At 32.9% G+C, this 27,831-nt stretch overlaps 2 protein-coding genes across 2 annotated transcripts in view; one reads left to right on the plus strand and one right to left on the minus strand.

Moving 5' to 3' along the window:
- The window catches only part of LOC129608107 (uncharacterized), a 54,295-nt gene that overhangs the window by 17,210 nt on the left and 9,254 nt on the right, over window positions 1–27,831 (minus strand). The gene's annotated exons all lie outside the window — the stretch shown is intronic.
- The window catches only part of LOC129607885 (GATA-binding factor A), a 53,145-nt gene that overhangs the window by 728 nt on the left and 24,586 nt on the right, over window positions 1–27,831 (plus strand). The window lies entirely within an intron of this gene.

The following is a 27,831-nucleotide window of genomic DNA, read 5'->3' on the forward strand; positions in this document are numbered from 1 at the left end:
TGAACAATTATAATAAGAAAATAAGTAAAAACGTTTAAGTCGATGTAAACCGATCGAATTATACCATGCACCTTTACAATCGGAGTATACAAATTTGTTTTTGAAATATTTAGAATTAGCTTTCATGCAGTTACTTGAACCTGCCGAACCATTTCACAAAAACTTCACGAATATGTCTGATCTATAATAGGACACATGACTGCAACATCTCATAAACCTAACTTTATTATTTTTCCGAATATAAAAAATTAGCTTTTGGATTTACATGGCATTTACCTGAACCCTTTCACCAAATTTGTCCAGTTACGATAGAATAATTTATCCTTGGCACAAAAAAAAAACTAACGAAAGTTAGTACTAGTTTTTGAGTTATGGTGCGATCGAACACTTCACGAAGGTGCTGGGTAAAACGAGAATCTTATAGAATTTCAAATGTTGAGAAGTAAAGGTTAGAATCTTACTTACGTGGAAGAAAGCAAAAAATAAAATTGAATTATATTTTGTCTGATTCATTGAATGTGTCACATGGTGATCCTCAAGATAGTAATTGGGAGTACTCTTATTTCTAATATATATAAATTTTATTGAAAAATAGTTTAAATTCTCAAAGTTTTGTGTTATTTGCTCATGTCAGCATATAAAAATTTACTTCTTTTCCAAAGTTCGGTCTAGAATTTCTATTGTGTGTGCTACGAAAATCTACAACACTATCATAAAACACCTTTTGAATATTGCTTTTACTTAAACGTTAGAATGTTAAACGAATGCAATGAGATTGATTCTCTGTGTGAACAGATTGGTAAATGTCTATAGTGGTTATCAATTCATCGAGGTCTCCTCATCAATGTTTCGGTTTTTGTGTTTGAATTAAAGAATAATATATATATAGTATATTTATGCAGCAGACTCACATATTTTAGGGATATATAACACCATACTTTAAAAAGTATTATCAATTTTTAGTAATCATGCGATCGGATGGACATACATACATGTCTAAATCAATGCAGAACTTTACGCTGAGCAAGAATATAATAAGTTCATACTATAGACCAGTTCTTCGAGTGGTTATAAACTCCATACCAAAATTGATATAAACAAAATATTCTCGGCGTGTTAGGTCGCACAATCTGGCTGGCCAATTGACTGAATCAGAATGAAAATTTATTACTTACCATTCACAATTTCATATGTGCAATTCATAATTTTATATGTGCAAAATATTAGTATTATTACAGCGATGTTCGGGCGCCAGTACATCCATACTTTAATTATAATTCGAATTGAATGAATGTGTATATGCATTCCTAGATTACCCTTGGAGCTTCTCAATTATTTTAATATTATGTATTATTAATAAAATTTACTATACCGGCGGCAGGAGTTTTAATACTACGTATTAAATATTAGCCAATATTATATATATTTTAAATGACATATTTAATAATTTTACAATTTTGATATTATATACAATTTATTTGATAATATATTTATTATTGAAATAATTGATGAAGAAAATCTATCTAAAAAATTACTTTTTTATGTTGCAAATGTCCGAAAAATTAATTCAACACATGCTGCATCTGCTCTATATCATAAAAAAATGTTGATAAGATTTTTCCAACATAAAGCACATTTAAAATGTATATAAAATTATTGATAACAGTTGATTGCGTACTTAATTACATTGAAATATTTCTGACTCACTATGCTTATTGCATATCATATCGTAAGAACAAAGAAATTATCAAATTGTGGGCGTTACTTACTGCTTATCAAGACTTTGGAAACAAAAATATTTTTTCATTTTTCATTAAAAAAAATTGTGAATTAATATTAAGTTGATAACTGATTTCATTTTGTTATCAAACTGCTAAAAAATTTAATTTCAAAGATAGGGCATTTGTTAGAAATGAGTTAAAAAATAATTTCAATAATTAAGTAGACTCATTGGAAAATTTTTCTAATTGAGGAAAACTGATCTTATTTCAGTTCACTATGGGGGCAAATTTGTACGTTCGACTGGCTTCATCCAGCTGACTATATTAAAATAGATAAATTATGAATCTAGTTGCCTATAATGGTGTGTTACCCTTGTACAGATACTTATCTTTCTGTTGAATAGTTTATTTGTTAGAAAAAGGTTTTCGATCTCTCTCCTCTTCCCAGTTATTTTCCTATGAAATTAGTAAGATTTGAGTTTCTGCACCTTGTATTTCCGGAGTTGAAAGATTTTCTAGCGGTAAATGCCTTCTTGCCAAAAAATATAGTTATTAGTTTTATTATAAAAGTAGTGGGAGATGGCAGATTCTCTAATTATTTTTCAAAAATACTGAGGATAAAAATTGACACAATACGTACATAAATGTTCTTTTCAACTTGAATATAAACTTTTTTTTAGTAACTTATAATATGTATTTACTCTGTGGTCACTAAGATTTGGTTGCTTGTGAAATTGATTTACAACCGGCGCCTAAAAAATTCTTTTATAAAAAAATCTTGTAATATTTCAGCTTTTTTTTTTTCAAACAGACTTCTGTTTCTAACGTCCTGAGAGGCTCATAATTTTTTAAGTCATAAATAAGAATGGACTCATTTGTATGTAAAGAAAAATGTGTGTGTTTTTTTTTCTTAAAAGTGACCCTTGAGAAATATGAGAATAAAAATAATAATAAAAAAAATTAACTGCTCTTGACCTGAAGGGATTAAATCCTATCAAGTTACGCAATATTACGTTTTTTTTACCTGTCTGGCGCACGACTCTGCTGCAGTTTGGCGACATAATAAGAATTATATTATTTTTGTGTACTTTTATAAGGATATGGTTATAGTTTAACCTCAATATTAATAAGATAAATTGCATTATTTTTTTTCTTTAAAGTGCTAATTGAACTAAGTGGAATATTCAGGTACAATATATTTTTTTATTCAATTATTTCTATTTTCTTATTTTGTCCTTTTCTAGTATCCTTAAATGTTGATTTACCTTTTTTTCATATAAGGATAAAAATATTGTTAACAAAATGGTAATTTTAATAGTTTGTACTCAATATTCTATTACGGTATTGATTTTTTTTTTGAAGGTAATAAAAATATTTTGGTTTTGAAAAGAATCTATATAGGAAGGTAAAAATTTGATATCTGATGCAATGTTGGCGACAAATTTCCGGCCACTTACTGTGTAACTGAAATGTAGCATATTACAACTTTCTCTTCTAATTTTTAAAATATTTTATAATTCTTATTTTATTTTGTTTGAACGCTATTTGGCATTTAAAATGTAATTTTTCTTCCTAGTCTACAATGCGTTGAATTGATTCATTTAAAATTAATTGATGATAAAATTTTGTACTTGGATACAGATAAGCAGTTGTGAAAGATAGCCTTCGATTGATAAGAATTTGTATATGACTTTTTATAGTGAATCATTTCTTAAAAATTTTTTCAGATATTTCATTATATTAGTAGTCTAGAATTATTGTGGAGTCATTTGAATAGAATATATTGGAAATTAATATTATATTTTATGTGAATGAGACGTATAAGGATCACATTTCAAAAAGCGCGAAAAAAACTTTTGCTTTTTAGTGTTTTTTTCTTTTATGATGATTAGCCGATCGGCATTCTTCTTTATAATAGTGTTAATTTTAAAACAGAATTTAAGGAATGATATTCTGTGGTCAACGAAAAATGTCATCGAATTATTAATTGATGCACTTAAAAAGGGTTCTTTTATATTTTGATTGGTTTTTATATATTTTAATTTATTAAGTTTTTTATGAATTTCGCGAAATTTATTATAGAATATATAAGTATGCAGAAAATAAATATGTATTATAATTGTTAGAACCGCAATAAGGGTTAAGAATTATATATTTTGGTTTTGCATTTTACATAAATAGAAAAACAAAATTTTTCGGAAATGTTTAAAATATTTTAAGTAATTGTTGTTGAGTGCAGGCCAAAATATTTTTGGCGATAATCGCTGAGTTTTTGAATTTTTAAACTTCGACTCCAAGTTTTTCTTTGAACTCTATTCGAGCCGAAAAATTTTTTATTTTTTAAGCGAGCCAAATTTAAATTTTATTTGTTCGTGAATGGGTTACAAATTTTTTGAAGAAATTAAAACAACACAATTTGAATCGACTGAATATTCCATGAATATTTCTAAAGTTTCCAAATCCAAAAATGTGAAAAAAATAAAACATAGCGATGGATATGTGGATGGAGACATTTTTCTTAAAATTCTTCCACGGCATACGATTCGTACTGAGGGTAGTAGATCAGTTGTATCTGCATTTTCCTAAATAGAAGAATGCTGGATAAAAATAAGCGGACACATGTGTCGCCTGAAATTGTGTATAATGTTGGCTGATGTTTAAGGTTTATTTGCTTTGCTAGTATCTGACATCATTATTGCTTAGTGTTCTCTCTGCTTCAGACGGATTATAGAAAAAATAAGCCTGTGACAGTAATGACAATTGTAACTCCCAGTAATCCGTTGCCTATATGTAGAAGAGTGACTTAGATCGGCAAACCTATATTTCCGAATCATTCCTTCGTTACCTTTCTACATATTTTTCTACATACAGTGAGGTGCCTAGTTAAATGATGTTTCTTTTTGATTTTTTCACATACTGTCTTATGGCATAGTACTAAATGCTATAGATTTAAGTATTTTTCTCTTAACATTTCTTAATATATTTTTTATAAATCATAGCTGGGTTGTGTAAATGAATAGTGTGAATGTCATAAACGCCAATAAACGAACAAACTTACAAAAAAATTACTTTAGTGGTATTAATAAGTAAGTATGTTCGTTTAATTATCTAAAAAATATATACATGATCTTTTTACCAATAATTAAAAGTCGCACGAGTATGTGCTTTATGAAAGTTGAACTAATAAATTGCATTTAAACAAAGAAAAAAAAAATTTTTTTGTTGTAATCAACCAGAAATTAAGGACATTAATGACCGTTTTTATCCGTATGCATAAAGTAATATGAGAACAATAAAATTACAAAACGAAAATAAAAATAATTTATAACCCTTAAGTGTCTTGTTATAAAAATTTTTATTGTACGTATACTTACTTAGTATTTCTCAACATCATTTAATTTTAAAATATTGTAAAACAATAAAAGCTCTGATCATTCTTCGAAGTAATTCAGGTGATTTGGATCCATTCTTTTTTTTATATATAAGCATATAGTATGCTTATGTATGTATAAATTTGTTTATTAGAAAGGAAATTTTCTGCTCTTTTTTTTATTCTTTTGTATTTTATAGCGACAATAGGAGATTTTAGTTACATTTTCATTGTATATAAGTGAAATAATCGAAATTTATTTTTTAATTTTTATTAATTTTGTTTTTATATTCATGCAAGTTAAGTGCACCAGGTTGTAAACCTGTCCACGCCAATAAACTTAAGTGATTTATAGTTGAAAAACACAAGATATTAGTATTAGCTGAAAACAATAAATAAAAATGAAGTAAAATAAAAACTATGGGATAGATAATATAAAATAAAAAAGATATTATTCATTTGAACGATAATTCTTATTACTCGTATTAAGTAAAATTTGTTAGTACTTAGGAAGGTGTTAAATATTAGAAAGAAGATTTGAAAATATAAGAAACGATTAAAGAATTTTAGACAAATATTTGATATTTTTAAGCAGATTAAATGCCAATTGAGCAAATTGATGAGCTTTGAATTAAATAAATATTGTTTCTAACAAATTTCACTTAAAAATAGGAGCACTTTTGTTAATCCTTAATCTGATGTAGTGAGCACTTAAGCAACTGCATATTCACTAACGCAAAATCAAAATATTAAAGCAAATTCTATGATTATTTTCTTTGATATGCTCAAACAAATGAAATTATGATATAAGGAAAGATCCTGCTTCTGGACCCTGTATAGCAAGAAGATATGAATAAACGTACTTTGCAATCATAATTTGCTGCAATGGACGGAACGGAGCCTATGAACATATACGCAATATCATTTGTAATTTCTTGCTCATATTTTTGTAATTTTATTGAAGAGAAAAATTTACTGAATTAAATGTTTCTTAAGTGCTCAAATTTATAAGTTATACTTAAATATAAAGATGTAAAAGAACAAATGAACATTTTATATGTGAATTATAAAGTGCAATACAATAAAGTGCGATTATAAAATTAAATCACCTTACATTGCATTGAATAATCTATAAGCAATTTCATGTCAAAGGCCTGAATATGATCTTCTATTTTTCTATCGGCCGCATTGCATATAATAAAAAAGGTGACATGATGGCACCAAATTTTTCATATCGAGTTTTCGGTGGAAACACACTTCTTCATGGAAGAGAAATGTATATATACAATTTTTAGTGAGATGTCGGTCTATCGAGATCTCAAGTTCGACTGAACCGACTTTAATGAGATTTTACATGAGTTTATTTTGGCTATGTCACGCATATATCAGGTTTTGAAATATGTCAGCTTATGTAAGTTTTTTGAAAACATTAGAGCTGGGAAACTGAACTGTGGATTTTCTTCCAAAAATCGAAAGGAAGTGTTCTAAAGGCATTTTCCTAATTTCCTGTGTAAGATAATCAGATTATTTACCGACCACATCAGATTATTTTTTTGATCTTTTTGTGTTAAAGTGTAAAGATTTTTCACTTTTTTGAAATTTTTGTAAAATAATTTTTTAAAATATTTTCAAATTTAAAGTTAATGTGAAATTTCAACTATTTTCACCATATTTTTCCTATTTTCAAATGTAAAATTTATTCAATTGTATTTTTTGTTTATTGCTTTACAAAAATTAGTCGGTTATTAGTCAGCTGTTATCGTTTTCATCAGTTTTCGACACTTTCATTTTATTTCCTTCAAAAAATTTATTCAATTCTTTTTTTTTTGTTTCCTCTATTAAGTAACTTATTGTTGACGGCACTTAATTAATCATCAGTCAGTTAAAGATCAGGACTTCTGTGGTTACATTATTAGACCCCTATTTTTCTTTTAGTTAAGATATTAATGACTTTTGACCTAAACAAATAAATTTTGTTTTTACTGATATTTTGGGATAATCTTTTTTTTTAATATTTCAAATGAACGTAAGTTATTCGTTTGCTCACAATTCTTCATACTTAAAGCTGTTGTTGAATTGAAAACAAAGATAAACAAACCAAATGGAAAACCACAAGAATACATTGATTTCATTTTACTATAGTAGTAATAAAATTTTCAAAGAAATGAATTGGAATTTTTAAAATTAAGAACTTAAGATATTTAATGAGCGGCTTTATTTTTTTTTTTTTTTTGCTAAAATGACAAAATCACTTGCAGTTTTTTTTATTCCTTAAAATAATGAATGAAATTAATTTTTGTATATTTAATAAATAGTTTGAAATTGATTCAATTAATTTGAAAATATAAGAAAAAGTTGCTCCTAAACGTTTTCTTTCTGTTCTGTAAATAATTTTAATCACTTACTAAACAAGCGGATCTTAAACTATTTAGTAAAGTGTTGGAAAAAACAAGAAGAACGTTGCTAAATAAAAATGACCTTTAGTCAAATTTTAATTTAAAATCATTAATCACCATTCCTTTTCTTTGTAAGCGTATTCAAAAGATATTTAATGAAAAACTGGAAGGTGTTCTAGAATAGTTTATTTCCGATCAAGACTTTGTGTTCGCAAAATTTTGCATAATATACGAGTAATTAGGGAAGTTATTTTTTGCGCTTAATTATGGATGGAAGACTTCGCTGTTTTTAATGGTTATGTATAACAAAATTCCAAGAAATGATCCAAATTATAAAAATATTAAAGGTTTTACGAAATATTGACTGATTCAATTTTTAGCTCAAACTCATCGCATATGCGCGTTCATTGTGCAAAACGGCCTGTAATAATTATGTTGATTGTGTTATTATCCGTTTCTCTTGCAGAAGCTGCTTCGAGCTTAAGATTTTCTTGAGAGAAGAGCCGATTCTTTGAGCAGTTGGTGAATAAGTTTTATTTTTAACTTTTTTCTTAATATATTTAATTTAGTGCAATTCTGCAACTCTTCCGTAACACAAAATTAATATTTCCATAGCAAAATTTTGTTATTACATAAAAAATTCGTTGCAAACGTGAATGATTTTAAGTAATAGTTGCCTTTTTGTTGACCTTATAGTGGTTACTTGCCGAATTTCAGTTCATATAATTACGGGTTACAGTGCCCTTCTCACCTTCCATCTGTTTGAATTTTCAAATGATGGTCAGATTGGACAGATACCATAAACATTGCAAGTGAATTTGTGTTGTTACGACGAAAGAATATAATTTTGCGTCTCAAATAACTTTAATGTGTGTGTTTAAAGAACTGTCATATTATTATAATTAAAATAATTTACAGTAATAATAAAAATTTATGAATATTTTGTGAAGTATGTAAAATATCAACTTTTTTGTCACTTTTCCGTTATTTTATATTGTTGACATTCTTATTTTTGAATTTTTTTTTTCTTTTTCTTATTAATTTTTGGAGTTATTAATTAATTATTAATTTAAAGTTTTAAATCATTCAAAAAACACCTTTTTGACTTTAGCGATAATTTCGTTTTCTTCTCTTTTCCACCAAATTAAGTATGTGCTTTTTGTTTTTGCTCTGTTTTTAATTATGCTTAATGATTTTGTTTTAATTTTTGCTCTTGTTTTCAGTTCTTTTATTTTCTTTTATTTTTTTTTTGCATGAATTGTTACAGTTCACCTGCGCTATCATTTTATCTACATTGTTGCTGTTATTATTATTGTTGTCAACTTTTTGTCTGGTATACAAAATGTGGAAAATATTCAACAGTATAATATAATAAAAATAATAAAATTATAACAGCACCAGGGTAAGAAATAAAAAAAAAAACAAAGTAAAGTAAAGAAACAGATACGTAAAGCATAGCGCGTTTGAGCGTTAAAATTACATGCTATGCTGGTTAAACTTGTTCATAAAATTAAATTGAATTTACCTGTCAAGTTAGATATTTTTTTTTCGCGTATAATTTTTATTGTTATTATTATTTCGATTCTTGTTTTCTTTCTTCTTTGTCAATTTTTTATATTTAAGATATAAAGTAAGTCGAATATTGTTTTTTTTTTTTTTTAATTTTTATCATAGTCAAGAATTGCATATGATTTCCGCCATCAGACAGTATTGTACATTTTGTATTTTTAATTTTACATTTTACACGTTACATTTTTATAGAAAGAGAAGCGATATTACTTTTATTGAATGTATGTACAATATATACAAATGTTGGTTATAAGTTATAACAATCAATGAATGGAAATTTTAAAATATGAGCATAAAAAAATGACTTTTTAAAAATAAAAGCGCTCATAGAGCAAAGTTATTTAGAATGATTGGCATTCCTGATTTTTAGGAGTGGTGTAATGTAGGTGAGTATTTTTGATTTTTATTTATAACTACATATGTTTAAGAGAGAAAAGAAATCAAAATAATTAATTTTGTACAATATTAGATTATAACCTTACGGCAACACAAATGTATACAAATATGATTAAAATATTCGACAGTAAATTTCAATTTAAATAGGGCGTTAATAACAGAGATTTTATATTTCCAATCGTCTTTTCGGTGGAATATGAATCCCGAGTCTAAAGTCTAAACCGATCAAATTATGGGTAACCCTTGTGGTTGTTGATGTAATTTATGTAATTGACTGAAATACAGCTAAAAAGAACGGTCCGAAGAGTACCGTTCAGCTAAAGAGAACGGTCCGATAGGGTGTCATCTCCTATTACAATGTTTTAAAGTATGTTTTAACCGGGTATAGGACAAGAATCCAATATTTTTATTCTATAAAATCATTTTACACAGATTCATTCGTCGCTTAAAATAACTAAATATTCATATTCGTTGTATGCGTAAATAACATTTTTTTAAGGGTAAATATCGCCCAGACTACCCCAATTGACTCCAATGATGTTGATCCAATTACATTATAGTTATTCATCAAACAGTTAAACATTTCAAGAGATGTCCTTCCAATAATACTACCGATTTATTTATAGGTTAATGAGAGCATTCAATTCCGTTTAGTTTACTTTCCGGACTAAGTATTCAGAACTCAAAATGGGCAGCAGTTAAAAATTAGACTATTGTTTTTTTTTTTTTGGTATATTCATTCAAGAATAATGTATGATTCGTAGTTAAGAGACCAATTTAAATTTGTTGATAGCCCTTTAAATTTTTGTATTGCCTTTAAAGCACTACTAAATTATTCTAAGTATCACAGATTCGTAGATTCGTAGATTCTAAGGGAACCGAGTGGGACAGGAGCATCCCCCCAAGCCACCGCAGCCATTTTTGACTTATTGTAGCCACCCCACTCTCCCGTCTATAATATCCCCGTCCCAATCACAAAGCCGGCGATATCCCTAAGGGAGTTGGACAATAGTTCCCGAACACTTAGGGACCCATGTCCAAGACAATTGCGGCGCCGAACAGCCAGTGCCGGACAGTCGCAGAGAATGTGCACGGCGGTCTCATCGCCACCCCCACAAAATCTGCACAGGGGGGAGCCCGACTTCCCCAGCCTGTGCAGGTGGTATTTCACCGGGCAGTGCCCCGTGAAGAAATTCGCAATAGTGCGAACCCGGCTCCTGCTCATCCCCAGCAACTCCGCAGCGAATCCGCCGGAGCACGCCGGAACAAACACCTTCGCATGACGGCATCCTTTCGTGTCCCGCCAGTGACGACTGCATTCCGCCGCGAGTAGACAGGCAAGCCTGGCCCCCACGGCGGAAGAAGGCAGACCACAGAAAGGCAGCGGCTGCACAAAGGCAGCCCCAGATCCCCTCCGCGCCAACTCATCGGCAACTTCGTTGCCCGCATGGCCACTATGGCCCGGCACCCAAATGAGCATCACTCTGTTTTCCGATGCCAATTCCATAAGTGCAGCAAGGCAGCTCCAGACCAGCTTGGATGTAACCTGAGCTGAACGGAGCGCCAGCAGTGCAGCCCTGCTGTCTGAGAACACATAGATGGTGCGGTTTCTATACCCCCTTTCCAAATTGATTCTCAGACAGATTTCTATTGCATGTATTTCGGCCTGGAACACTGTGCAATACGGGTCAAGGGTTGCATATACACGTGTGTCCGGGCGGACACCGTATACGCCCGAGCCCACCCCCGACTCCGTTTTGGACCCGTCCGCATACCACACGCTCGAACCCGACCTAAGTACCGGACCACCCCGATCCCACGTCCATCGATCAGGAAACAGAACCCTGTACTTGTGGTCGAAGTTGTACCGCGGCAGACAGGTATCTGACATGGTTATCCTTAGAATCGGATCGCCCTCAATGAAGTCTCTGTGAGTTCTGTGGGCCAACTTTAGCCCTGCCCCGTCCTCGCCAGAGAGAAGTCGGTAAGTCACCAGCCGAGCTTCCTTCAATATATGGAGGTGCAGTGGCGGCAATCCGATCATCACCTCCAATGCAGCGGTGGGAGCCGTCCGCATCGCCCCGGTCACTCCCAGGCAGGCCAGCCTCTGTAGCTTTTCCAGCTTGGCCCGCACACCCGCCTGCTGAGCCTTACGGCACCATACAATCGACGCATAGGTGACGATGGGCCTAGCAAGGGCCGTATATAGCCACAGTGCCATTCTGGGACTAATTCCCCAGGTCCCCCCGATGAAACTCCTACACGTCCACAAGGCCGCCGTAGCTCTCCCGATAACTCTATCGATATGGGTATTCCAAGAGAGACGATCATCCAGGGTTACCCCCAGATACTTCACCTCCCCCGAGTAACTAATACGTTCACCAAACAGAATTGGGCTCGTTAATCTGTCCCTGCTTCTGCGTCTGGTGAAGGCGACCAAAGTGCTCTTGCTTGGATTTATATTTAACTCAACGCCTTTGCACCACCTTTCCACAACACGTAAATTTTGCTGTAGAAGATCAGAAATAGTGCTCTCAAATTTTCCCCGCACGACGAAGGCCACATCGTCAGCGTATCCCCAGACACGCGCCCCGGAGCCCCTGAGAGCAGCTATTAGATCATCCACTACAATGGACCACAGGAGGGGCGAAAGAACCCCGCCCTGCGGACATCCTTTTGCAGCGGAGATGAAGAGTGTATCGTCAGCTATGGTGGACTTAATAATCCTATCCTGTAGCATCCGATTGACCCATCTGCTAGTCGTCGCATCAATCCGTCGTTTGTGCAACGACTCACAGATGACATGATATGGGGTGTTGTCAAAAGCTCCCTCTATATCAAGGAAGCAGCCAACTGCTACCTCCCGCACCTCCAGTGAGTTTTCAAGGACCCCCACCAGACTCTGCAGAGCGAGTACAGTAGACCTTCCCGACTGATAGGCGTATTGAGACTCATGCAAGGGATTGCTTCCCAGTGCACCGTCCCGTATAAATCTATCAATCACTTTTTCCATTGCTTTCAATAGAAAAGAAGTAAGGCTGATCGGACGGAAAGACCTTGGGTGGTTGCTTGGTCGCTTACCCACCTTCGGAATATACGTCACTTTAGCCACCCTCCATGCCTGAGGGATGTAACCCCACGCATAGCTGGCGCGAAAAATTCCCAACAGTGCTCTAGCGATATGTTGGAAACCCCTCTGCAAAAATTCACGATATATCCCGTCATCACCTGGAGATTTGAAGGGCCTGAAAGAGAAAACAGCCCATCTAATCCTGCCCATCGTGAAGACTAGACGGGATCGTTGCCAGTCATCCCTCCTGGGCCAGGGTGCCCCCGGTTCGATGACTGCATTTGAGTGATTCCGAAGAATCTCCGAGTCAGGAAAGTGCGTTGACGCCATAAGCTCCAACGTCTGCCTTCCGTTCTCAGTCATGGAGCCATCAGGACGTTCCATTAGGCCCAACCTGCTAGCATACTTTTTGGAAAGCACCCTGTGAAGACGCGCACTGCTGGGGAGTTCATCAATGCCCTTGCAGAACGCCCTCCACGAGATTCTCTTCGCTTTCCTAATTTCCTTATTGTATTTTGTGAGTGAGTCCTTATACTCTTCCCACGAACCTGACGCTTTGGCCTTATTGAATAGCTTCCTGGTCTTTAGTCTAAGCCTTGAAAGCTCCTCATTCCACCACGGGCACTTCCTATTGCTCCGCCTCGGCTTAGCACGGCAGCTCCCGTGATAGGCATTAGTAATAGCCGCCGTCAGGGCCTCGCTGGCCAGTTCGATATCCATCACCGTTCTGACAGAAGCAGGAACGGATCTAATCCCATCCATGAGGAGCGTTTCGAATTGACTCCAATCTGTGGATTGGGGCACCCGATAAATTTCTTCTGCCAGGCCTCCGGAGACCATGATATCAAACCTAATCTGCCTATGATCGGACATGGATGTCTCATTTGAGACATGCCATCCACCAACCCTACTACCGATAAATTCAGTGCAAAGGGTGATGTCAAGGACCTCTTCCCTAATTGCATTTATGAATGTCGGCCTATTGCCTTCATTCATAATCATTAATTTATTGCTATATATAAATTCGAGTAGGCACTCACCTCTTTTGTTTATATTGCTGCTTCCCCAGACGGTGTGGTGGGCATTGGCATCACTTCCTATTATAAGTTGGAAGTTCCTCCTTCCACAAAAGTCCACTAGATCCTTCAGTTGCTCGTCCGGGTGGGCACAGTCCCCCGGGAGGTAGGATGAGCACACAATGAACTCTGTCCAGCCCCCGCAGGACTTCACCTTCACCAACGCAGCTACCTGATCCTTGGAACAGTAATCTGGAATGGGAAAATACGTTAGCTTTTTACTAAACAAGATGCAAGCCCTAGGCCTGCCCCCAATTGTATTATCATACAATAGCTCACCTGTTAGGCCCTTAACCTGATCCTTCACTATGTAAGGCTCTTGGATAAGGGCGATATCGAGGTGATCCTTCATAAATCTATGAGCCAGGACATCAGTAGATGCCCTAGCATGCTGTAGATTTATTTGGATGCACCTCACAGCCATATTATTTCCTCCGGCTCTTGTCTATGGGCTTTGGCCCTTTAGACAAAGGCTTTACATGAGCCTTACCTGCCATTGTCGCCTTTTTACACATCTTGGTGGGCGCCTGCCCTGCCACAGCCTCTTTTGCCGCCCCAGGTGCCACGCTAGCCCCTCCAACAGCAAATACCGAAGCATTTCCGGGCTTCCCAATGGGCTTGAGCCCTTTTGGTTCCCCCGGGACGCTTGTATTTGGCGTGCTGGTCGATGGTCCTTCCGTTTCCCTTGCCGCCATTTTCGGAGCGACTTCAGACTTTCCAATGAGTTTTGGCTCTTTTGGTTGGCCTGAAGTGCTCGTCGTTGTCGCGGTGGGCACTGGTTTTTTATTTTGTCCTGCCCTGCCGCCAGCACCTTGAGAGGATTTTCTTCCTTTAACCCGAACGGTAACACGGAAGAAATTCAGGAAAAGTCGGAACTCCGCTTTCCGTAGATCTTCCAATCCGGAATCATCCACGGAAAAGGTGATGGAGCAGCCCCCGTCCTTTTCCTTATCCATCCTCAGCACCCTCCAGGAACTTATCTTGAGGCTGGGATTTTGCTTCCCTATCCTACTTAGAAATTTGTCCCTGGAGAGACTGACGGTTGTCTCGTCCTTTGGTACGTAGGTGACGCAGACATGCTGTTTGGGCATGTTGTCGCCATCCAGTACCACGACATCGCAACCGTCCCAAGGCTTTATCTTCCTGCAGACACTGGTTATCCACTCCCTGGTGTTTTGATTGTTGCATGTTACGGATATCCATCCGTCCCTTTGCAACGCTGCAGTGAATTGTGGATGAGAGTCCACAACCCTATCCATTTCATCCATGATGGCTACTTTGATTTTCCCCATCTGGACTTCGGATAGCCTTTCCTCTGGATGCAGTCTATGAGTGATGGCCACCTTGACCTGTGCTACTGCATCCCGATAAGAAGTCATTTTCGGGTTTTGTTGAGGAATGTTCCCAGGGACCTTTTCCTCAACATTGCCCTTCATCGACCTCTTCTTTGAGGGCCCTGCATCAGGGGTGTTGCTTTCCGACCTTTCCCTCTTTTGGGGATGGTCGGCCACAACAACCGATCCGCAGGCCTTCAGCTTTTCCAGCCTTTCCTTCTCGTATCTGCGAGCTTCCTCTGGGGACATGCCATCCCTGATATAAGCCGCGATACGCCGCTTGGATGCACCAGAGAAATATTGTTTTTTTCCCCTGATGTCCAACCTTTTCAGGTCCTCCTCAGTTTTTTGGATAATAGGTCCAAGAGGATCCTGATTATCCGTCTCCATCGGAGGCGCCGCCTTTTCCTCCACTGGCGTGAGAAGGAGTTCCTCCTCTGCGTCAGTTAAGAGAAGCTCTGGTTCCGAAGACCCTTGAGCACTAAGTGGTTGTATGTTGTCCTTAGTGTCGTTGTTGTTGTTGTCACTGTTGTTATTTGTCTTGTTGTTGTTGTTGTTATGTTCCATTTCTGGTCCCACGAGTAGCGCGGGAAAGTAAAGTCACCCATGGCAGAGCCCGGCATACCATGGGAAGGCTCATTTAAACTGGAGGGCGCCTGGTATCCAGAGTCCGCATACTAACGACTAAGCTCCCCCTTAGCCACGCAGTCATCGGCATATGCTGTTCCACCTTGACTTGGGACGCCTGTCGTCAGCTGACGTATAGATATAGGGCTGAAACTCACAAAGCAAGAGGCTCGCCGCGAGACATGACCACGACACGAACGTAACTTTGATCGTTTCAATCACCCCTTTATCCTCCGCCATTACCGGGGCCCACCACTAGGAGGTGACAGTGCGGTTTTGGGCCCCTCTAAGTATCACAACGCTTTACTTATCTATTATAAGATTAAAGATGTAATTTTTTAGACTACGTTAGTAAGTAGTTTTTTTTTTACTGCCATCTTAATTGTGTTTTTTCACCCGCATATTTTATTAACTACGCTTTAATACTTAACTATACAAAAATAAGTCAATTTTATAGGTTTCCTTCTTATCACAATTTAGAGTTTATTTTTTTGTAAATTTTAAACTTTTGAAAATGGAAATGACAAGAAAAATGTGTTGCTTATCAAATTTAAAATAAAAATAAAACAAAATTTAATCAATATCAAAATTGCGCATAAACGCACAAGGCTATGGTGGACGTTTATCAGTATTTTATTTTTTTTTTTGTTTCAAACTTTTATATTGAGGCGTATTGTTTCAACAATCTACTTATAAATATTTTAATTAACTAATAAAAGTAACATAAAAATGCGGTTTTTGATATTGGGTCTTGTTAATGTTACAGTGAATTTTGCTATTGTTCTTTATTGTAATTTTATCACTTAGATGGTTTCTAAATAATTTACTAAAATTTAAATATCTACACACACTTACGTATACTTGAAATAAAATTACAAACACCTATAAATATGCGTCTTAAACATAAAAAAGATAAATTATTATAAACTGGTATAGTTGGGTCAAAGGAAATTTATAGTCACGTAAATTTGTCTTATATTTAGCTACTTAAAATTGTACTGTTGCTTTGTAAATGAAAACAATTTAGGGATTTTTGCAAATATCACTAACTTGTCTTCTTTAAATTTTTTTTCCGCATTACAACTTTCTTATGCAGTTAAAACAAAATTTTCTGGATTTTCTTGCCTTGAAAGATTTATAAAATAGTTTTTTTCCACAATTAATAATAATTTTTATGACTTAATGTATAAAGCAATGTTAAATATCTTGTGAGAAACGTAATTATCTTCCTTTTTTTAACACGATACTTTGTATTGAAATGAATAACATTATAAGTGTATATACTTATACATATATAAATTTATATATGTAAATTCTGGTTGAAATGTTAGCTTTGGAATTTGTGAAGGTCGTATTAATATTTGTGAGCAAATTGTGAACATTTACAGAATCGACGAAGTCGGCAGAACTTATTTCTGTCTTCCAAAAGCAATTTTCTTAGGTGGTTCGTTAAAGAACAGGCCTCTCAAAAGGCCCTTGAAGACCCTCTTGGCGACGCCTCAAAATCATCTCTTTCGTAGTAGTATGACGACATAATTTTTTTATTTACAGAGTTTCTGGAAATGTTCCTTAAACACCTCCTTATAAATGGTTAATAATTTAAGAACTCTAGTCTGCATTAAACGAACTTAGTATTGTCGCCCTTAGAGCTGTGCAGTCAAATTCAGGGAAAGTGAGTACATAAAGTTGAGATTCTATAGTCATAGTAATATTCTCGGGTGACCTCTTTGTTGTGGGTAGTAATTTCGTAATGGTGACTGATAGCCGGACATAAAAACGCAAAAGTCACCTTGAAACTGATGAGCCAATGATAGCCAACCGAGCGAAAAATAAACGGAGACATAAGTTACTGGCTCAGTCATGGACATTGCGTGGGCGGAGGTGTTGGTTCGCATGAATATCGTAAGGACAGAGAGCACATGAGAACCCGTGCTTACAGAATAGGGCAGGGGAATGTGGCGAAAATAAAACCTTAGGAAATCGGGAGTGGTTTTTGGCGATTGTCTCGAAGGAGCTTAAAGAAATTTGGTTACGCTGGGATCACTCTTCTAAACCTTGCGTCACACCGGCGACAGGATGATCAAAAAGAAGATCTTCTTTAATTGTCTCTGCAAATGTGCAGCTTTAGGAGGAGCCAGGCTAGTCCTTTGCATCGGTTACGTTAATCAACCAGTCAATACATTTTCTATTTTAATCAAGTTTAGTAGGATGCGTGTGTTATATTTTGACAATAATTATTCACTTTTCAACCAAATTAACTAATTAATTTTCGATAAATTATTATAAACACCATACATTATTATAATACAATATAAATATATGGATAAGATTTAATAGGACACAATGCTGTGTAAGCAACTATATATTTGAAAGCAATAAAAACAGATTAAAAAGGTCCTCCAACAAGCATAACACTGTAATGATATCCTAATTTATTAACCGTAAAAGTGAAACACTTCCAAAACGTAACTCCCTCTCTTTTTGTTTATTATTATTTTTTTTTTGATACTTTATACTCATCTCCCTTCTTTTAATACAGGCTATCATAATATAATATATTTGATCTGATGATATGTACATATTTAGGGAGTTCCTGCTGTGAGATAATTATACGTACCCATTATTTAGAAGATGAAATTTTGAAATGGAAGCATTGATGATTTGCTTTTTATTATTTTAATATGAAGTTAATTAATAAAAAATAAAAGAAGAAAAACAGAAGAGAAGAAAAACCAGCAATATGATATTATCATATTCGTCTTAACCACATGGGGTCATATCGAATAACCATCACAAAACTGATTATAATCGCCCAAAAATTGCTACTGAATTTACTTCGTTGTCAGCTAGCATCAAACCATAATATCATTACTATATAATTATATGATGATTTTTCTTTTTTTTATTGATATGTTAAAAAAGGGAAAATAAACAAAAATGTTAATGGTTGTTGAAAAAAATAAAACAAGAAAACAAGAAATGGAATCAATATCAAGTGAATGGCTACCATATTTTGATGATTTGATGATTTAGTGATTGAAGAGGTCATAATTTTCTTTGTTATTATATAACAAATTGCTTTACGCCATTACCTTTTCTTTCACCTCACACATTCACATTAGCTGCAGCTATGCATTGTTATTGTGGTTATACAACGTTTTCATTGTGATGTGATGAAGATTTCTATAATTGATATTGGATGATTCCTTAAATAATAGTGAAGATATTGGGCGGAAAGATTAATTTCTTTTATATGTAAGGTTTTTTGTTTTTGTAATATTGAATGTAAAAAAGGTTTTCTGTAAAATAAAGGAACTAATTTCAAAATTAAAATTAATTTCTGTAATTAATTACTTTGGCTAAAATTGGTGCAGTAATTTGATTTAATTATCAAATTGTAACAATATTCTCAGTGGTTGTAGTTGGCTTGGTTCGACGTAGGAAATCAATATGCAGGCATTTGTTAGGTTAAAGTTAAGGTGTTTAATTATTGGGTTCTAGACCAGGAATACATTGAAGTGGCCGATTATGAATTTAGTGATTGTTTGACGTGATTCGCTGAGTGATACGAGTCGGCTGTAGTACAAAATAACCTTTAAGTTTAAATATTAAAACTTTAATGTGTATTTTGCATTTTAGAAACATAAAACCATTTAGTGAAGGCAGTGTGTGTGATAATTCCTTCATGTACATATTTTTTATACTTATGTACATATTTAATTAAAATGTCGCCAAAACTAAGAACAACCCGTAATACTTTAGAAATCCTAGGAGCATCTTATAAGGAAAACTTATTATTATTGCGCATATAGGCATAATAATTGTAAAAATGATCACTACCACACAAAGAAGAAAAAATTAAGATGAATTGCCTAGTAATTTCAGTTGTATTTTTAAAACTAACCTCATATATCGTAAATTATTATTTATTTATCAACATACAGATATGTGTGTACTTCATACATGTAGTAATAATTTTTAGAGACCCTCATATTTTTGTTTTTATTCTATTCTATAATTTTTTATGTAATACGATTTCAACGAATCCTATAACCGGATTAATTTTTCCCAATAAACGAAAGCAAGAAAAAAACCAATTTCTGTGACAAATAAAATAAAACAAACTCCAAATATACGATATTCAACTACTTATGTACTTATAAATCTTGAAAAAATTAAAAAATACACAAAGTATTGAGAATAAAATTAAAATTGATTTGAAAACCTGAACAAAGAATGTTGTTCTTTTATGAGCATCATGCAAACTTTAATAATACAATAATATATGTACACATATGAATGCATATGTATAGGTAAAGGATCACCCAATACGATTGAATAAAATTTGCAAAACAGTACAACAATAAACTTATGTAAAAATTCATGAATTTATTTTTTGAACATGTATGTAATCTGTAATACAACAATAAATGAGTGTATATGCATGAAAGCATACGTACATATGTATACACACATAGGTATGTAATATATACTCATTGTATAAGCACTTGTATAATATACAAGTGAAGGATAAAATGAAGTAACATAAGAATCAAGAACTTTAACAACCGCATTAACAAATTGATTCAGTCAAGAGATTCTCGTATTTTTTCTTTAAATTTTCGTTTTTTTCTACTTTTTAAGACCCAATCCACTTGCATATTTTATTCTTAATGGAATTTTAGTTAAGTGCATTACTTATTGTCAAAAAAAAAAGAAAAACAATAACTGAAAATATTAAAAAGGAAAAAGTATAATGACAAAAGGCCAAAAACCCATCTGGCTAGCGATGATGATTATTTTTCAAAATCACATATACGACGAACAAAAAACTAAAAAGAAACCAAAGAATAATTTTTGTGGTGGAAATATTTATATATGCGCCACTCTCTGCTTCTATACTTTAATATTTTTAAAATTTTAATTTGATCCGGAAAGATTTTATTGAATTATTGAATTCAATTAATATGTTAGACTACATTTAATACGTTTCGAATACCGTTCGTCGCTTTTCGGGTGCTTATTGTATAAATCGTTGAAAAAAACATTAGACGAATTTCAAAAATATTTTGCTATATAAATATCATAAAGCCATCTATCGGAATAAATTGGGAACAGGGTTTGTAATAAATTTAGTATAGTTGACGAAGTTCAGGATGCAAGCTTTCATTTTATTTTTTGGATCATTCGGAAAACAGGCTTTTGAAGTATTTTAAGCTTTGACGCTGGGTTAAATAGAGGGGTAAATTTAATAACCGCAATTCGAACACAGTTCGTAGTTTTTAAGTTTGCAACGCATATTTTTCATACACATAAAAAACATCTACCTATATTTTATTTTAAGGAAGCATGCCTTTTAGTTGCACTGTATCGTAGTTTCTCTTATTGCACCTTTTCTTCTCTGGGTTTTTGTTTTTGTTCTCGATTAAGTCAAACTTGAAAAATTTTTAATTTGTCTTTTTTTTTAATTGTTTTTCTTAATTCTTTAAGTTTTAATTCAAATCAAGTTGAATTAAGCCGCGTGGAGCGGAGAGAGAAAAAGTTCAATATAAATTTAAAAATAAAAACAATAAACAACACAACAAACTAATATGTAAAATGTCGCGGCTTATTACCTCGTATTCTTTTGATCCTTTGCCTGTGTTTTTTTTTGGTTAATATTTTATTTTGTTGATTTTTTAATTCATTTATTTTTTATATTTTTTGATTTTGTTGCCTTTTTGAGTGACAAATTAATTTTTTCCATTAAAAACTCAAAGGAAATTTATAACAGGCCAAATATAAAGAAAGCAAAAAAAATTTAACTGAGAAAAAAATAACATTTTTGGGAATGGAATTTTGTTTTGAGTGTTAGACTTTGGCTAAATTTTTTTTTTTAAAAGAGTCTCTAAAAATTAATAATAATTATTATAATGATAAAAAAAACGAATAAAAATAAAAATAAATGCAATAAATTTCATTTTCTTTTAAAATGCGGTTCGGTTATTTTTTCTGCTGTGCTTTTAAATTTACTTTTATTTTAATTGCTAAATAATTTTAGCTAATTTTGTATAGTTTGTATGTACATACTAGACGTAAAATAATTTGAGTGGGTTTTGTAAAATGTGTTGCCGCTTTATTATAAATATTTGTGTTGTTGTAGAGGATTGCGATGAAGTTGTTTACTTAATTTTATTTTATGAATTTTCTATAAGGTTATTGAAGGCTTAGTGTCGAAATTTTTACAAAAAACTATTAACTTGGTTTTTGCACCACTTTTGTTGTATTTCATTGTAGTATTAACATTTTGCGCTTAATTTTTCCAAAAAGAGATATTTGAATGCAGATTATTATTAAATATTAGAAAAGGCTATACTTATATATATGTATGGAAAAATCTATACAATAACGGGTACAAATAAAATGTGCTTTACGTCTTTACTATTATTCCTTTTCAATAAACATTTTCCACATTTTCTCAAGATCTCCTTAAACCTCTTCTTTAAACCAAAAAATTTTGCATTAAATGAACAAATTTTTTTATTTTCATTACAATTCGCCTCTAATTTCCATTTTCATTATTATTATTATTATTATTACTTTACAAAATATTAAACGTAATATGAATTTCATTAAGTTATAAAAAATTTTTCTTGAAGCACAAAACACTCATATACACGAATAGCAGGTTTTCAATTTTAATTTGTTTTTCATATATTTTTTTCATGTTAGATATTGGTGTTTTAATTATTAGCATAATAGCATTTAAACGTTGTTAAAATGTTGAATTAAATTGCATATATCTAATAATAACGATGTACGAGTATATATGTATATTGTCATAATTATATAAAAAAACATTTATTTATATTACTTATTTTATTTTTTTTATATTAGCATTAGTCTGTCTCATACATTATAATGTACAGTTAATGAATTAGAAAGATTAGTTTTATATATGGGGATGTACGTATGTATGTATATCAATGCTAAATAGCAATGATAGTTTTAGCAATATAAAAGTGTTTTTTTTTAGTATATGAAATTATAAAGTTGATGCTTGACATTAAATAAAAACATCTTACTCGTACATGAAAATATATACTAACTACAGCATATAATTTAGGTTATTTAGATATTTCTTAGATATAACTTAGATTTCAAAAAACGCAAATAAAAGTAAGAGATATGTAGAATGTCGATTGTAAACATGGAGTAACAGTGGACTGCGACCACGTAAAGGATTTATTGTGCCTCCCCTCATGCGTGCGAGGCGCGGCCGTACTGCACTCGCCCGAGATTCACCCCCCTGATGTACTTGAGCAATTTATGGGCGTGGAGGACCGCAGGCTCAGCCTGCTGAGGTGCCCCTTCAGTCTACAGTGACCCGACAAAAGCCCGATGAGGATTCTAACCTGATTCTTTCCCATTCGCATAATTTTCTTAAAACGTTCTGCTTATAATCTCCCAGAAGCTTATCTGATTCTTTCGCAAGGCTGAATTGCACACGCAATTCAATGGCGTGCACCTCAACCTGAAGCATGCTCAGAAATGTTCCCATAGGTTCGAAGAATTTGGTTCTTGGCCCAAACACTCCCGCCTTCGTCCCCATGTAGGTCTTTAACCCACGCGATGATGTGAGACCCCGCCGGTCGACTCAAAAATCTGGGATTTAAACCTTTTCTCGAAGCTGAACCTTCTTACCATGTCATTCCTAGGAAGCGCCTTGAGCGCTATCTCCCTGAGAAGCGGATCTCGATCTCCTGCCCCCATCTCGTCAATTCCAATTCCTTCAGAATGGCAGTCTTTGCTGTCATTCCAAAAACGAGATGCAGGGGAGTTAGTCCCAAAATCACCTTCATTGCCACGTTCTCATAGCCCCTATGATGCAGACGCATGCAAGTCTCTGTAATCGTTACAGGTTCTTTGTAGCCATACTAAGAATCACCCTTCTTGCCCATGCCACTGCTCCATATGGCAGGAGCGGCACGACCACTATGGTATACATCCGCCACATGCTGGACGGGAAGCATCCCCATGTCCTGCCCGATATGGCCCTGTAGAAGATATGTAAGAATTTTATCAATCTTTGTAACTTAAATTATAAATTCAACGGATTTAAAAATTTATTAAAAAAAAAAAACTAATAAATATGCCACAAAACTCAAAGCATATTGCTTCCATATCTTGTTAAGAAATGAGAATAACTAAGTGAGAAAACGAATAAGAAAGCAAAATTTTAAAAAACTTTATGAATAAAAATGTAACAGAAAGGCACATAATAATTTCAACAAAAATAATAAGTGTACTCTAGACGGAGTAAATTTTGAAACTCCCAACTTTGTGCAATATTTCGAAAGTTGATGGTAGGATATGTGAAGAACAGTTTGAACAATAGTGGCAACCAAGGCGTCATAGGTTGCTATTGTTATAGCAAAGATCAGCGTTTTTATTTAATCAAGCAGAAAACATTAGAAAGGTGTCGAAATATCTAAATAACTTCAAACGGCTTCTATTGATTATAATACGAGCTCTTAATTTTTGAAGAATTTGACCTGAATTCTACAAGCAAGCGTGAGATATTGGAACTAAAAAAATGTAATCAATGTTTTTGACATTTTATACCAATGTCTACTATTTATTTGTGTTTAACAATAAACGGATACCATCGTGAGACACAATTTAGGTATATGTAACAGCGGCAATCCGGAATTTTTAACAACCGTATGCCCAGTACATTTAAGTATAACGCTTAAGATTTTCTAATTTAATTTCTTTTAAACAATGTTTATTTAATTTTTTCTTTTATGTTATAAAGCGTCTGTCTTAAATTGTGTATACAGTATCAAATATTTCAAATAAAAAAAAAATAAATTTCTTAAATTTTCAAAATAAGCGGAAGTAAAATGCTTAGTTTTTCAGTTTTTCTTTTATTACATCAACTCTTATTTAATTAGTTACCGTCAGTCACGTGAGATGAACATAAAAAATGATTAATTATTGTTGTATTGTAAGTTAAGAAGAAAAAAAGAAAACAAGAATAATATTGTGTAATTATGAAAAAAAAAAATTTAATTTAGAACCATTTTTATTTTTCTATGACGGACGCACAACCATCATAAAATATTTTTAAGACTATAAGATTTATTTCCCTACTTAAATTTTTTTTCCACTAAAGTTGACCACATGCGTATAATACGCGTAAAAAGCTTGTCTATTACTCCAAGATATATGTATATATGTACATATGTATATTTTTTCAGTACAATTAACTAATATAAACAAGTTCTTTTTCTCCACAAAATTGTTAAGTACTATGGATCGCAACCGATTACCATTTTTTGGCTTCTTTACCTTTTTTATATCATCATCATCAACGTGAGGAATATTATAACAAGGTGAAAGGTAAAAAATTGTAGTGATGTACATACATGCATACTTTATAGGTGTGTGCATATATGTGTAATAATTATACGTACGGCATAGCGTACAACATTGATATTGATTGTTAAATTAAAAAAAATAAGTAACCAGCAGAAACCAATTTACATATACGTTACATACATACATACATACGCATATACATGCTTGTAATAAGTAACAAAAATGATGATGATTATGATGATTTGGAATCACAATAAAAGTATAATATAAATGCCTATAAAACGAAAGCTACAAAAGAAAACATAAAAATAATAAGAAAAAGTGATACCAAAATTGAACTTAAAATAAAGTACCGATTGCGCTTGTATTCATAAATGTATATTCACAAGAGTATTATAAGAAGGTCCCCAAAAACTTAAAGGTATCAACTATATAATGGTACTACACCATATTCTGGATTCGGGAACTGTTTTTCATCAGTATTCCTTTTTTTTTATTATTATTTTTATTATTATTAATACGAAATCCATGTAAATGATCGTTCTGGTCAAAAGTGTTTTGGCGCCGTGCTTATTGTGACCAATAAAACAAACAAAAATAAAAATAGAACGACACACAACAATATTATAATAAAATTAAAATCTCTGATGTGATGTTAAATGTGCGAATGAGTTAAGAATGTGCGCGGTGGAGTAGCGGACACTTTTTGTGTCGGTCAAGAACAAAAAGGGAGAAAATCCAAAAAAAAAAAAAGACGAAAATTCTTTTATTTTTTCTTTGATCGGATGAGATTTAATTGTGTTGCTCTCAGTTTTTTTTTTTTTGTTGATTTTTTGGTAACACCATTAGCTTTTTGTGGAATTTCTATATAAAATAGATGGTTTGCGGAGGGCCTATCGTATCACATTCCAATGATATTCACAAAAAAAAACAAAAAAAAAATAATCAAATTTTGAAAGGAGACACTATAAGAAAATAAGACGCGGAAAGAAAGAAAGAAATGCTCTAGAATTAAGAACTCAGAATTTAGAATTAATTGTTGAAACTATACCTGTGCCTATATATCTACGTATATATAGGTAAAGGGTAAAATGAAAAACTCGAGAGAAAAAAAAACAATAAAAAATGATAAAATTAAGTAAAAAAAAGATAAAATAAAATTGTCGTCATCACTATCGCATTATAAGGAACACAAATGAAATGAAATTAATTTATTTATTAGGGAATAATATCTGTTTTGTTGGAGTTTTTTTTCCAATAATAAGATTTCGGGTTTTGAATTCTTATTTTAATAATAAGTGAATTAAAAATCATCAGAAAAACAAAACACAATTTATGGCATTATAAGTAACGTATAGTAACCAAGGCTATTGTGAATAGATTCGATACTCTTTATTCGCATTTTACTTTTATAAAAAAATTATTCTAATAATAAAAGAGTAATAAGGACCGCGCGCGCAGTTATAATCGGATAAGATCAATAGAATTTTAGGTAAAGAATATAGAAGAAATTATTAAAATTGAATTTTTTTTCCAATTTGTGATTGAATATTGTGTACACATCCACATAATTAAGTACAATTTTCAATCGTTACATTTTCAATTTGATTTTTAGATGATATGTTGTTGTTTTCAATGAAATTGGTAAGCGGCTTCTTTTGTTTTTTGTATTGAATAATTATTGAAAGCTGTCAACCAGAAATGCTGTACAAAAAAAAAAAAACAAAAAAAAAGGAATACAAAACCTTAAATTAGGTGATGAAAATTAATAATAAATTTATATTTAGGTTAAAATTTGAAGTATAAGGCGGATTTTTGATTGAAAATAAAAAGTTGGGAAGTAAAAATATTTTTTTATATTATTTTTATCCCATTATTATGTGGGAATATTAATTAATCGTTATTTTAAGGTACAAGAAGATATTCAAAGTGCTGGTAGTCAAGAACGTAGTACAGATAGTTGTTGAAAAGTCACGCTTAAATAATATTGTGAATCAATAATACTGTGAATCCTTCAATTTCTTTGATTTTCTTTGTTCTAATAAAAATATATTAAAATAATAATAAGAAAATCATTAATAAATGAAATTCACTATATTAGCTCTGTGATATCTCCTGGATTATCATCTGAAAAATATTGAATTAGTTATAGCACCGGTCTAAAAATTAATATTAAAATAATTACCATATAACGGCAGAGTAGTCACTCGTTTTTTTTTTCCCTTTTTCTACTCCCTTTGGGAGCATAGGGCATCTACAAAGCTTTCTGTTATTTCCTAGAGATCTTTATTACTTACGGTTCTTGACCAGAATATTCTGCATATTATTCGTAGGTATTTGTTTATGAAGGTCTGCACCCTATCTGTATAGCTCTTCTTTATTAGGCACGTTTTACTACTGATAGGAGCACCGATTTGACGCACGCGACCAAGAACCTTATTTTGGTCCCTCTTGTAGCCTGAGCCTGTTTTCTATGTCCCTTTCAGCACCCGCATCTGTAGTAACTATACTATCCAGGCAGCAGAATTCGGAGATATCCTCTATGTTCTTATTATTTACTTGCAGAGGGATTATTGTTCTTGTATTGACTCTTAAACATTTTGTTTTGCTTATATTTATACAAAGACCAAATTCAGCAGCGTTATGTTTCAGACTTTTCAGTTTTTCTTACGTGTTATATGTGAGTGTGAGAAGAACTTATCATCTGCATATTCCAGATCTTCCAATCTAACTGTGAGGGTCCATTTTATTTCTCGTGCAGTGTTTATTCTTTTGTTCCTAATTTCATCAAGCACCACATTGAACAAAAGGGGAGAAAGTGGACAGTTCTGTTTGAATGCTGCTCTATTGGGTCGCTCAGGCACCCATAATGAAGTACTTCCAATCCCGCATCTTTATTTAATTCCTGG

Source organism: Condylostylus longicornis, unplaced genomic scaffold (genome assembly GCF_029603195.1).
Source record: "Condylostylus longicornis isolate FDR11 unplaced genomic scaffold, ASM2960319v2 ptg000030l, whole genome shotgun sequence".
NCBI classification, from domain to species: domain Eukaryota; kingdom Metazoa; phylum Arthropoda; class Insecta; order Diptera; family Dolichopodidae; genus Condylostylus; species Condylostylus longicornis.